Source organism: Mustela nivalis (assembly GCF_964662115.1).
Source record: "Mustela nivalis genome assembly, chromosome: 13".
Lineage (NCBI taxonomy): Eukaryota > Metazoa > Chordata > Mammalia > Carnivora > Mustelidae > Mustela > Mustela nivalis.
The window spans coordinates 83,133,251-83,144,748 of NC_139032.1; positions in this window are offsets into that span (position 1 = coordinate 83,133,251).

Sequence of the window (11,498 nt, forward strand, 5' to 3'; positions counted from 1 at the left end):
GCCGGGGCGATTGATCGTAGAGTTGTGGGTTCCTAGAGGAGCCCGCACGTGCTTGGAGTATTTCACCCCAAGTGGCGCGGAGGAGTAACTAACGCCCGGAGCCGGGAAAGGACTGGTCCAAGTTGGTCCTGTGGAAGACAAGACTCCTGTGGACCAGACCAGAACCGTTTCTACTCTTAGACTCCGTGGGGTCTAGGAGACAGACACGCCCAAGTCCAGGCACAGGCCCACCGCCTCCTTGCATTGAGCAAGTCCTCTTAACTCTCAATCTCTTTCCTCTGCTGCCCAACGCAGATAAGAGCTACCTCAAAAGGCAGCTAAGGAGAAGCACGTGAGAAGATGCCCAGCATCATAAGTCATTAGGGAAATGCAAATCAAACCCGCGACGCGATACCAGTGCTCGCCCACTAGGATGGCTAGAGTCAAAAAAGAAAATAACAAGAGTTGGTGGTGATGGGGGAACCCGGAACCCTCATACACGCCCGGTGGGAAACCATTTGGCAGTTCACCAGAAAGTTAAACATAGACCCATCAATTTGACTCTAAAGTATATACCCAAGAGAATGAAAAGCATATTTTCACAAAGGCTTGTACATAGATATTCATAGCACCATTATTCAGCATAACCAAATAATGGAAACAACCTAAATGTCCATACTGATGAATGGATAAGCAAAATGTGGTACGTCCACACAACAGAATATTATTTAGCCGTAAAAAGAAAGGAAGCATTGATACATGCTGCAACAGTGGTGAACCTTGACAACATTGTGCTAAGTGAAAGAAACTAGGCACAAAAAAACAGAACAAAATAAAACAAAACAAAACCTGAGTTTCTCTGAAATCATACTAGGCAATTCCATAGAGTCAGAAATTAGATTAGTGCTTGCTTGGAAATGGAGGGAGGAAAAAATGGGGAGTGAGCGATGGGCACAAAGTCTCTTTTTGGGGTAATGAATATATTCTGAAATTAGACTGTGGTAATGGTTACATGACATTGTGAATAAACTACTACCCACTGAACTGTACATTTTATTTTTTTTGAACTGTACATTTTTAAATGGTGAACATTATGTTAAGTCAATTTTATTTCCATTTGTAAAAGGCTGCTGTGAGAATTGAAAATTGTCCATGGAAACCATGTATCCCAGGCGTATAGCAGCTTTTCAATAAAGAGCTATTAATGTAAATACATTCATTTCATAGCAAGTAAGTGACAGCCTCAGGAATGGTGGAATGAAGTTACATTGGCAACTTGGTGGAAAGAAGAATCTGTCACAATTGTGTGTTCAATAAATATTTGTCAAAAATTAAATATTCTTTCATTATTTTTCTGAGTCTTTTGTGGAGAATTAGGAAACTAAGGCCTCACATACCTGTTTCTGTTATGCCCCCCCAAAATGGGTCCGTGATTAAAGGAGTGAGACTGATATAAAGCGAAGGTCGAACAAAGCTTTATTTCGTGCCAAGCATCAAGAATCAAACTGACCAGCCAGGGCCGCGCCTCTTACAGAGAGGGCGACCCTTCTCTGTTTCACAGACTAGCTTTCAAGGGCAAAGGCCATGTGGTCGGGCCTGGCCACGCACAGGTGGCCAATGAGATAGTTACACACAGAGAAAGCTGCACAGTGATGCTAGGTGATAAGTGAATTACAATTTACCCTATAGTAGACATTTGACCTAGCCTTTCACACCTTGGTTAGAATTGGCACCCAAAAGGCTCCCAAAGGGTGGGGGCCCATACTCCTTGGTAGCTAGGGAGACAGTATGCAACCCCCCACTGATCGGATGTCTCCACCTGACCTGATCCACCCTTGTATCTGGGCTTTGATACCTGGAGCTGGTTTCCGGGACGTGTTTTTAAGTAAATCCCCTGGGGGAAGGGGAGCAGGGACAGTTTAAGGGTTAAGCAACAAGGTTATTGTTTAACCTTAATGAAAGCCTCTTGCTAAATAGGTCCTTACAGTTTCCACAGGAATCTGGTGGAAAAAGTCTGAGCATCTCCTTTGGTGAAAGTCAAAAGTAAGAATATCTAAGCTCTGCTCTAGAGATGTCCATTTCCTGATGACAGAGACTCATCTCCATAAGACCTAGACAGGATGGGTCATAGTTTGACATGCCCCAGACACCGGGTCGGTGGGGGGCGGGGGGGGGGTCAGCAAATAATCCGAGGATGAAGGACTTCTAGAACATTCATCAGATTCTCTCACTCTTGCACTGGGCTCAGCCCCAAGGGAATGAAAACAAGGTAGATCAGATCTACTTCCTCTCCTCGAGTTAGGGGCTGAATTGTGCCACCCTAAAATTCTTAGGTTGAAGTCACAACCCCCCTCCATACCTCAGAATGTGACCTTATTTGGAGAAAGGGCCTTTACAGAGATTATTGAGTTAAAATGAGGTTAGAAAGAGGTCATTACTATAGCTCCTAATCCTGTATGGCTGTTGTCCTTTTAAAAAGGGGAAATTTGCCGACAGACAGTCACACAGTGAGAGCTATGTGGATATGAAGGAAGAGATGGGGTGATGCTTCTCCACGCCAAGGAACACCAACAGTTGGCAGCAAACCACCGGACCCACCAGGCGAGAGACCTGGAACAGCCCTTAGAAGGAACAAATCCTGCCAACACCGTGATTTCAGACTTTAGCCTCCAAAGCCGTGCAACGATATATTTCTGTTGTTTGAGCCACTCAGTTTGTGGTACTTCGCACTGAGGGGAGAAGAGAAGCCCCCAGGAAGATTCCCAACCCAGCTAGGGGCTGGGTGGGGGGTGGGACCTCCAGAAGCCTGGAGGCTCAGGACAGAGCCCACGCTCGCTCGTGGAATCCGAAGGCAGAAGGGACAGACATATGAGCAAGGGCTTGACATATGGAACAAACAAAACCAAACAAAAAACCCTGGGCGCTCATTGTTTTGCGGAAACAGTGATGTATCTGATCAAGTAGCAGGCAGTGAAGGAAGGGGAGCAGCCTGCAGCCCTGGAGGGTGAGGCCAGGACTCCTGTGTCTTCCCATAGCGTCGAGTGGGAGCGGGAGGAGCCAGGAAAGGAAGTGGAAATGATCTGAGATCCTAGTTCATCCCGGGGCGCTCCTTGTCTTAACTGGATCTCTTGGGCATGGTTTTCATGCCCAGACAATTGAAGAGGTGGCATTGCCTTAGAGCCTCCGGAGGTGGCCCAGCAGAGGGCGACAGAGAGCCTCCAGGCAGCCTGGGCCTGGACCTTGAGAAGCCCAGCCCAAAGCCAGGCAAACTGCGCTCAGCTAGGACTGGGCCTCAGTACCTCCCGCTGTTTGGAGGGCAGCTCCAGGTCCCCAGTACCCAGAGACCCCCTGCTTCAGCCGCCCTGTCCAACATGACTGCTACCCCCAGAACTGCAGCCCAGTCCAGAAAGCCCTCCCTAGGGCCCGGACACAGTCCCACTTTTTCCCTAGCAACGGTTTGCCTCAGGCAAACCCGACAGACCAGTAGAGCCACCACCTCTGCTCTGGATTTGGCTGTGTGATCTCAGGGGAACCACCATGCTCTGTGCCTCAGTTCCCTAATAATGGAATAACAAGCAACCTTCCCTGGGAGCATCCAATCTACTTTATATACCGGAGCTTATGATCATTCTCGGCATCTAGGACTGTGCCAACACAGGGAAAATAGATATCAAAAGACAGACACGCTGCCTGCCCTCCAGGAGCCACCAATCCCCAAGGAGCAGGCATCATTGCCCCCACTTTACAGATGCAGCAACTGAGGCCCAGAGAGGGAAAGTCAAAAATTCAAGGTCACACAGCTGATAAGTGGCAGTCAAAATTCAAGCCACATGTCTCTCAGTCCCAGACCAGCCACAGCACCACTCTGCCCTTCCCAAGCCCCCATCAATTATGGCCCAGCTGGACCCCAAGTTCCCGTGTTCTCTAGGGCTTTGCCAGAGCAAAAGCAATGTTTCCTCCTCAAGGACTCTCATCTATCCAGCCCAGCTATTTCCCAGCTGATCATGGGCTGGTCTCTTCATCTGTCTGAATCTCAGTTTCCTGAGCTGTAAAATGGGAGAACATTACAGTATGTCCCTTACCTTGTGTGTATTGAGTAAGGACATGGCACTATAAATGTAAGCACTTCATTCATTCATTCATTCATTCTTTATTTATTTATTTATTTATTTATTAAGCCCCTCCTCAGTGCCAGGCTCTGGGCCAGATCACAGCCTTAAGGGGTGCTGGTCTGGGAAACACACTGTCAGTTCCCTGCCCTAAGTGCCCTAAGGGACATGTACCAGAGCACAGCCAGGAAAGGGCTCCCAGTAGCTTCTCCCTGAGGCAGCAGGATGGGCACCCAGAGGACAGGAGTCAGCACCGAGACCAAGAGACCAGACTGTGCCTTTCCACAGAGAGTTCAGCTGTGCACAGCCCTCTGTATCAGGGAGGGGTTTCCAAGGGCCTGGCAGGCTCCCTCCCCCAACCTGTAGGCCGCTAGGAATCCAGCGACGGAAGGTCTTAAAAGGTTCACCCCTGTCCTCTGTCAGGATACACACACATCTGGGGGTGCCCCCCACAAGAAGACTTGGCCAATTTCCCACTGCAGAGAAAGAAGGCCATGATGCTCCTGGTTGCTAAGGCAACTGAGCCCTTGTTTTTCGTTCTTCATAAATAAGCTATAAATAGACAGGGCAAACCTGGGCGCCTTCCTTTGCATGAATTAGAGCAGCTGCTTCAGGCTCCCGGGCTCCTGGCACAGCACCTAGGTGCCGAGCCTCGCCGCCCAGCCACTGAAACACAGCTTTGGTGGGGGACACAGTGGGACACATGGCCGTGTCTCAGTGTGGATTCCTACCACCTGTCCCAGACTTCCCTGGGACACTTAGCAGGTTTGGGGACAACGAGATGCACAGAGTCCCAGTTGCTGTAAGCGGGGCCTGGGATGGGTGTTCAACTGCCTGTCCCCAGAAAATGAGATGGGCCCTGAGTTTAGGGCCCCCAGCTGATGGTGAGCAGGAGTGGGGCTTTTTCCTATCTAGGGTTTGTGCAGATCTCTGGGAAATCATGAGAATATCTCCCACTTCCCTAGCTTGCTAGAATTTACAAATCCTTTCTCTACCTGGTTTAATCATCACGGTCGACACCCGCTGAGAGCTGTCCACATGCCGGGTGCTGTTAAGCGCCGTACATTCCAGAACCCCATGAATACTCCTAACCACCCCAGTGGTGCTACTAGAATTCTACCTCTCCGGTGTGGAACTGTCAGCTGGGAGACAGCACGTGCCTGGCCCAAGGTCACGCCGCTGGTTAGCAAGAGAAACAGCATTTGAACCCAAGCCTGTCCTGTCCATTTGTTCTTAACCTTGGCCTCTCTTTTCAACGTTTCTGGTCCTTATAATAACCCACGAGGGCAGGAATCACAGATGGGATGCCCCAAGTGGGGAGGAACCAAAAGAGAAACTAAGACTCGGAAGGGCTAGGGACACACAGGGAGGAAGAGTCAAGGCTGAGACTTGGGTCTCTGGAGGGTGGGCTGCAAAAGTGCGATTGTTTTCATTACAGAAGATTCAGGTGGACAGGAGTACCAGGTCAGTGAGGGTGGGTCTCCTAGAGAAGGTGAAGCTGACACCAGATCTTTTAGGAAGGCAACAGAGAGACGAGCTTTCCAGATAAAAGGACAGCCTACACAAAGATGTGGAGGACCCGTAGGGCATGCCAGGTCTGTGGAAGAGCAGGTAGGTGGGTATGGCTACAGGGCAGGGTTGGAGAGGAGAGGGTAGTGAGCTGGCTGGGCTCCAATTATGAGGGACTTGTAGGCTGGCTCAAGAGCCTGGGCCTGTCCCGAGGGCACTGGAGAGCCGCAGAAAGCTTGCAAGCAGAGAAGCAGCATGTCCTCTCTTGGGAGAACAGGCTGTCCACTTGACAAAGAGAGTTTGAGCAGAGAGTGTTGCCCAAACAAGGCATCCTGAAGGCTGCCAGACCAGAGCTGATGGATGCTTTCTCCAGCTAAGCCTTGCAGGATCCACCCCTGAATGTGGACACTGTGTGTCTCCTAGGCACATCCCGTTCTGTGTCTTCTCCATAGTTCTAGACCCTTCTGCAGCTACCCCACTCATTCATTCATACATTCCTTAAACTCCTGTTCTGTGTCTGGCACTGTGCTGGGCACAGGAACGCAAAGACTCTACCCTCAAGGAAAATGAATATAGAAATAAATAAGACAGTTAAAAGACCAGAAGTTTCTGATAGGGGCAGGCAGGACCCGGGAGCCCGTCCTGGAGCATTAATCAGAAGGATGATGTGATCACATCATCAACCTGGCAGCTGGTCAGAGGATGGATGGACAGGAAAAAACCAGAAGTAGGAAAGCAGACAGAGAACTACAGCCATAGAGCAGGAAGGAAAGGAAGGTGGCCCGAACTTGGGTGATGGCAGTGGCCACACCAAGGGAAGAGTTTCAGGAGATATTACAGAAGGTTGGATAGACAGGATGTGGTCAGAGGTTGGAAGTGAAGAGCGGTGGGGGGGGGGGGGGTGAAAGGAGGTGTCAATGTTCTCCAGGGCTCTGACTTAGGGGTCAGGATGGATGGTGGCAGAAGGGCCCCTGTGGGTTCCATTGGGACACTCTGCATTGGAAGTCAGGGCTGGGGAGAGGCGCAAGTGTTATTGAGAAGCTCATATAAGTCCCAAGTGTAGATAAGATGCCATAGGAGGGTGGGCAGAAGGAGAGAGGAGCCAAGGACAGAGGACATGGTCAGTAATTCATCAGGCAAGTCAAGACAAGGCAGGTGCAAAGCGGGGTGAGAAGGTGCGGGCAGGGAGGCAGGTGGGGAGCGGGAGAATAAAGTCAGAGCTGCCGAGAATAAAGTCTGGGGTTGGAGGGGGAGTCCCGAGGACAGTCAAGCAAGAGAAGGACTGAAACAAGTCCATGGGATGGTTCTCACCCACTTTGCTGTTGTTACTACCAAACTGAGCAAAGACATTTTTCCTAATAAGAATACACACTGTTAGGGGCGCCTGGATGGCTCAGTGGGTTAAAGCCTCTGCCTTCAGGATCATGATCCCAGGGTCCTGGGATCGAGCCCCACATCAGGCTCTCTGCTCAGCGGGGAGCCTGCTTCCCCCTCTCTCTCTGCCTGCCTCTCTCTGCCTACTTGTGATCTCTGTCTGTCAAATAAATAAATAAAATCTAAAAAAAAAAAAAAAAAAGAATACACACTGTTAGTAATGATGTGCTTACATGAGCACTTTCGTAGTTTGCCAGCAAGGGTATAGAGTGGTACAAGCTTTCTGAAAAGCCACTTGCCAAAATGGTTCAGAATCCTGGACTACTTAGTGCCTAGAGTTCACAACGCAGTACTGTGAGCTTCCAAATTTGTTAAAAGGGTAACTCCCATGTGTTCCTGGCATACACACACACACCTATAAGAAAAAAGGCACAGAAAGAAGCTGTTGGAGGTGACGGATACGTTCATTACCTTGCCTGTGGTGATAACATCTTGGTATAGGCATCCTTATGTCCAAACTCCTACAATAGTGTATATTAAATCTACACAATCTTTTTCTGGTGTATCAATCCTATCTCAGTAAAGCTGTTTTTTTTTTTTAAACATTTATCCCCCAAGTTCCCCTCCTCAGACTCATATCCTCAAACAAAGATTGGTGTGTAAAGATGTCTGGGGTGGCACATTTGATTATACTGAATTTTATAATGTATTATGTGTTGGACATATATTGGATTACACAGATAGATATCATAATGGATTCTGCATATTATAATCTCTAGCAATATGATAATGTGAATCTGGAAACTGCTTTAATGTCAACAGAAGAGTGACTGAATATTTTATGACAGAATGTAAGAGGCATTAAGAGTGTGCTTTTCTTTTCTTTTTTAAAGATTTTATTTATTTATTTGACAGCGAGAAATCACAAGTAGATGGAGAGGCAGGCAGAGAGAGAGAGAGAGAGGGAAGCAGGCTCCCTGCTGAGCAGAGAGCCCGATGCGGGACTCGATCCCAGGACCCTGAGATCATGACCTGAGCCGAAGGCAGCGGCTTAACCCACTGAGCCACCCAGGCGCCCAAGAGTGTGCTTTTCAATGCATGTTTAATGACAGAAGAAAGAGAAGCAAGCAGAATGTATGTGGTTCCAACTTGATAATATATATATGCATATTACATATGTATATGATATATATGTATATATTATATATTTTAAAAGAATCATATTACCAATAGTGATAGTTCCTCCCTAGAATATCAGATCATTCTCATTTTCCTCTTGGTGCCTCCTACAGTATTTTTCAAATTCTCTACATAGACATTTTTTTTCCCAACTTTTTATTTCGAAGTTTTTCAAAACTTCAGAAGTTGCAAGAGTAATACAACGAACCATTCCCCTTCCCACCCTCCCTCTCTCTGTCTTGCTGTCTCTGTCTCTCTCCGTTCAATCAACTGAAAGTTACACGACTTTACACAAGGTTACATCCCTAAATACGAGAGCATGGATCTCCTCAAAACAAGGACATTCTCCTACATTTCACACCACTATTGTAAGGATTTAGTATTGTTATCAAATATTTAGTCCACTTCTGGGGCGCCTGGGTGGCTCAGTGGATTAAGCCACTGCCTTCGGCTCGGGTCATGCTCTCAGGGCCCTGGGATCGAGCCCCACATCTGCCTCAGCATCCCTGCTGAGCAGAGCCTGCTTCCCCGCTCTCTCTGCCTGACTCTCTGCCTACTTGTGATCTCTCTCTCTGTCAAATAAATAAATAAAATCTTAGGGGCTCCTGGGTGGCTCAGTAGGCTAAAGCCTCTGCCTTCGGCTCAGGTCATGATCTCAGGGTCCTGGGATTGAGTCAGCAGGGAGCCTGCTTCCTCCTCTCTCTCTCTCTGCCTGCCTCTCTGCCTACTTGTCATCTCTGTCTGTCAAATAAATAAATAAAATCTTAAAAAAAAAATCTTAAAAAAATATATTTAGTCCACTTCTCAAGTGTCCCCATTATAGAGAAAACCATTCTGAGGGCTCTTTAGAACATGGGATTCTTGATCTTGGGGTCATGAGTTCAAGGCCCATGCTGGGCATAGAGATTCCTTAATTTTTTAATTAAAAAGAAACCACTTGTGATCTCTGTTGGTCAAATAAATAAATAAAGTATTTTTTTAAAAACTTTAAAAAAAAAAAAAGAAGAAGAAGAAACCCATCCATTACGATTTTTGTGATCCAGGAGCCAGTCAAGTTATCACACACTGAATTCAGTTGTCCCTCAAATATTTCAGCAGGATTCTCCTAAAAACAAGGGCATTCTCCTACAAAACCACAATACCTAGAAACACCGTATGATCCAGTAATTCCATTACTGGGTATTCGCCCAAAGAAAATGAAAACACTAATTCAAAAAGATACATGCATCTCTACATTTACTGCAGCATTATTTACAGTAGCCATGATATGGAAGCAGCCCAAATGTCCAAGAACAGATGAATGGATAAAGAAGATATAATATTATTATATATATATTTATTTATTTATTTATCTGTCTCCAATGGCATATTACTCACCCATAAAAAAGAATGAAAGCATGGGACGTCTGGGTGACTCAGTGGGTTAAGCCTCTGCCTTCAGCTCAGGTCATGATCTCAGGGTCCTGGGATCGAGCCCCACATCAGGCTCTCTGCTCAGCGGGGAGCCTGCCCCCCCCCACTCACTGTCTGTCTCTCTGCCTACTTGTGACTTCTCTCTCTGATAAATAAATAAAATCTTTTTAAAAAAAATACAGAGAACAAAATGGTGGTTGCCAGAGGGGAGGGGTGTGGGGGGATAGGTTACACAGGTAATGGGGATTAAGAAATACAAATTTACAGATATAAAATAAGTAAGTCTCAGTGATGAAAAGTCCAGCACAGAGAATGGCATCAATAGTATTGTAACAATATCGTATGGTGACAGACGGTGCTACAGTTACCTTGGTGGGCACTGAGTAATGTATAGAACTGTCTAGTCAATAGGTATTACACCTGAAACTAATATTTGAAACTAAGGACATTGTATGCCAACCACAAAAAAAAGATAAATGAGTTCCGAGGATGTAATATACAGCATGGTGATTACAGTTAGCAGTACTGTATTCTATATTTGAAAGCTGCTTAGAGAGTAAATCTTAAAAAGTCTCATCACAAGATAAAAAAGATTTGTAACCACATAAGGAGATGGACGTTAATGAACTGTTAATAATCATTTCTCAATATATGCATATATCAAAGCATTATGTTCTATACCTTAAACTTCGACAATGTTATATGTCAATTACATCTTGATAAAACTGGAAGGAAAAAAACACATTCTTGAGAATATTAGACGTGTTGTTATCGCTCAAGTTAGATTTTGATTTTATGCAATTCCTCCCCAAGTGGAAGTCATGTTGTAGATAAAGGAGCAAGAAATTAATAAATTTAGAGACCAGTGGATTAGTCTCAACCCCCACAACAGAGCAGATGGCTTTGGAGAGCTCGGGACGCCAGTCTCATCGGGGACTGGGGATCGGCTGAGAGCCTGCAAATCTAGCTGTGATCTCGCTACGAGGTCAGGGCTCCTTTGAGACTGAGAGCAGGTCCTCTTTTCGTTCTATTTCAGCGTCCAGAACAGCACTACGCACCCTGTCCAGGGGTAGTAAATAGTTGATGAGTTGAAAGTGAAGCATTCTAATTATTCTCTGGGGAAATGTACATATGCAGATATTTTTGGTATACTTGAAAGTTGCAGAGAATGTGAGCAGCATTCTGACCAGGGGCACATGTTAACTATGAGAGATGATGGGTCTGTTAATTTTCTTGATGTACGTAATCATTCTGTCGTGCATATAATGAAACTGAATGCTGTAGAGGTACCCAATTATACTTGTCAATTATTCCCCAATAAGGTTGGGGAGGAAGAAAAAACAAAACCATAATATCACTGTCACATTCAGATGATTTAATAAGGTTGCAATACAATTTTCTAATATTTAGTCCACACACTCGAATTTCCCCAATATCACCTTTATAGTTTTTGTGACTTGGATCTGATCCCCACTGAATTGGTCCTTAATGACTCTTTAGCCTCCTTTAGTCTGGAACAGTCTCTCATGAAGAGGCTAGGTCAGTCATTCTGAAGGATACTCTTCAGGGTAGACTTGTCTGATGATTCTGGAAGCTTTTCTGGCAAGAGTTCCTCATAAGCAATGTATCCTTTCTCAGGGCCCCAGAGATACAATCTTGTCCTGAGGTTAGTGGTCTTAAGTTCAACCATTTGGGTAAAGGGGTGTCTGCCAGATTTCTCCATTTGTGAAATGATTATTTTCCCTACATAATTAAAATGTCACTTTGGGGGCGCCTGGGTGGCTCAGGGGGTTGGGCTTCTGCCTTCGGCTCAGGGCATGATCTCAGCGTCCTGGGATCGAGCCCCGCATCGGGCTCTCTGCTCAGTGGAGGGCCTGCTTCCCCCCTTCTCTCTGCCTTCCTCTCTGCCTACTTGTGATCTCTGTCTCTCTGTCA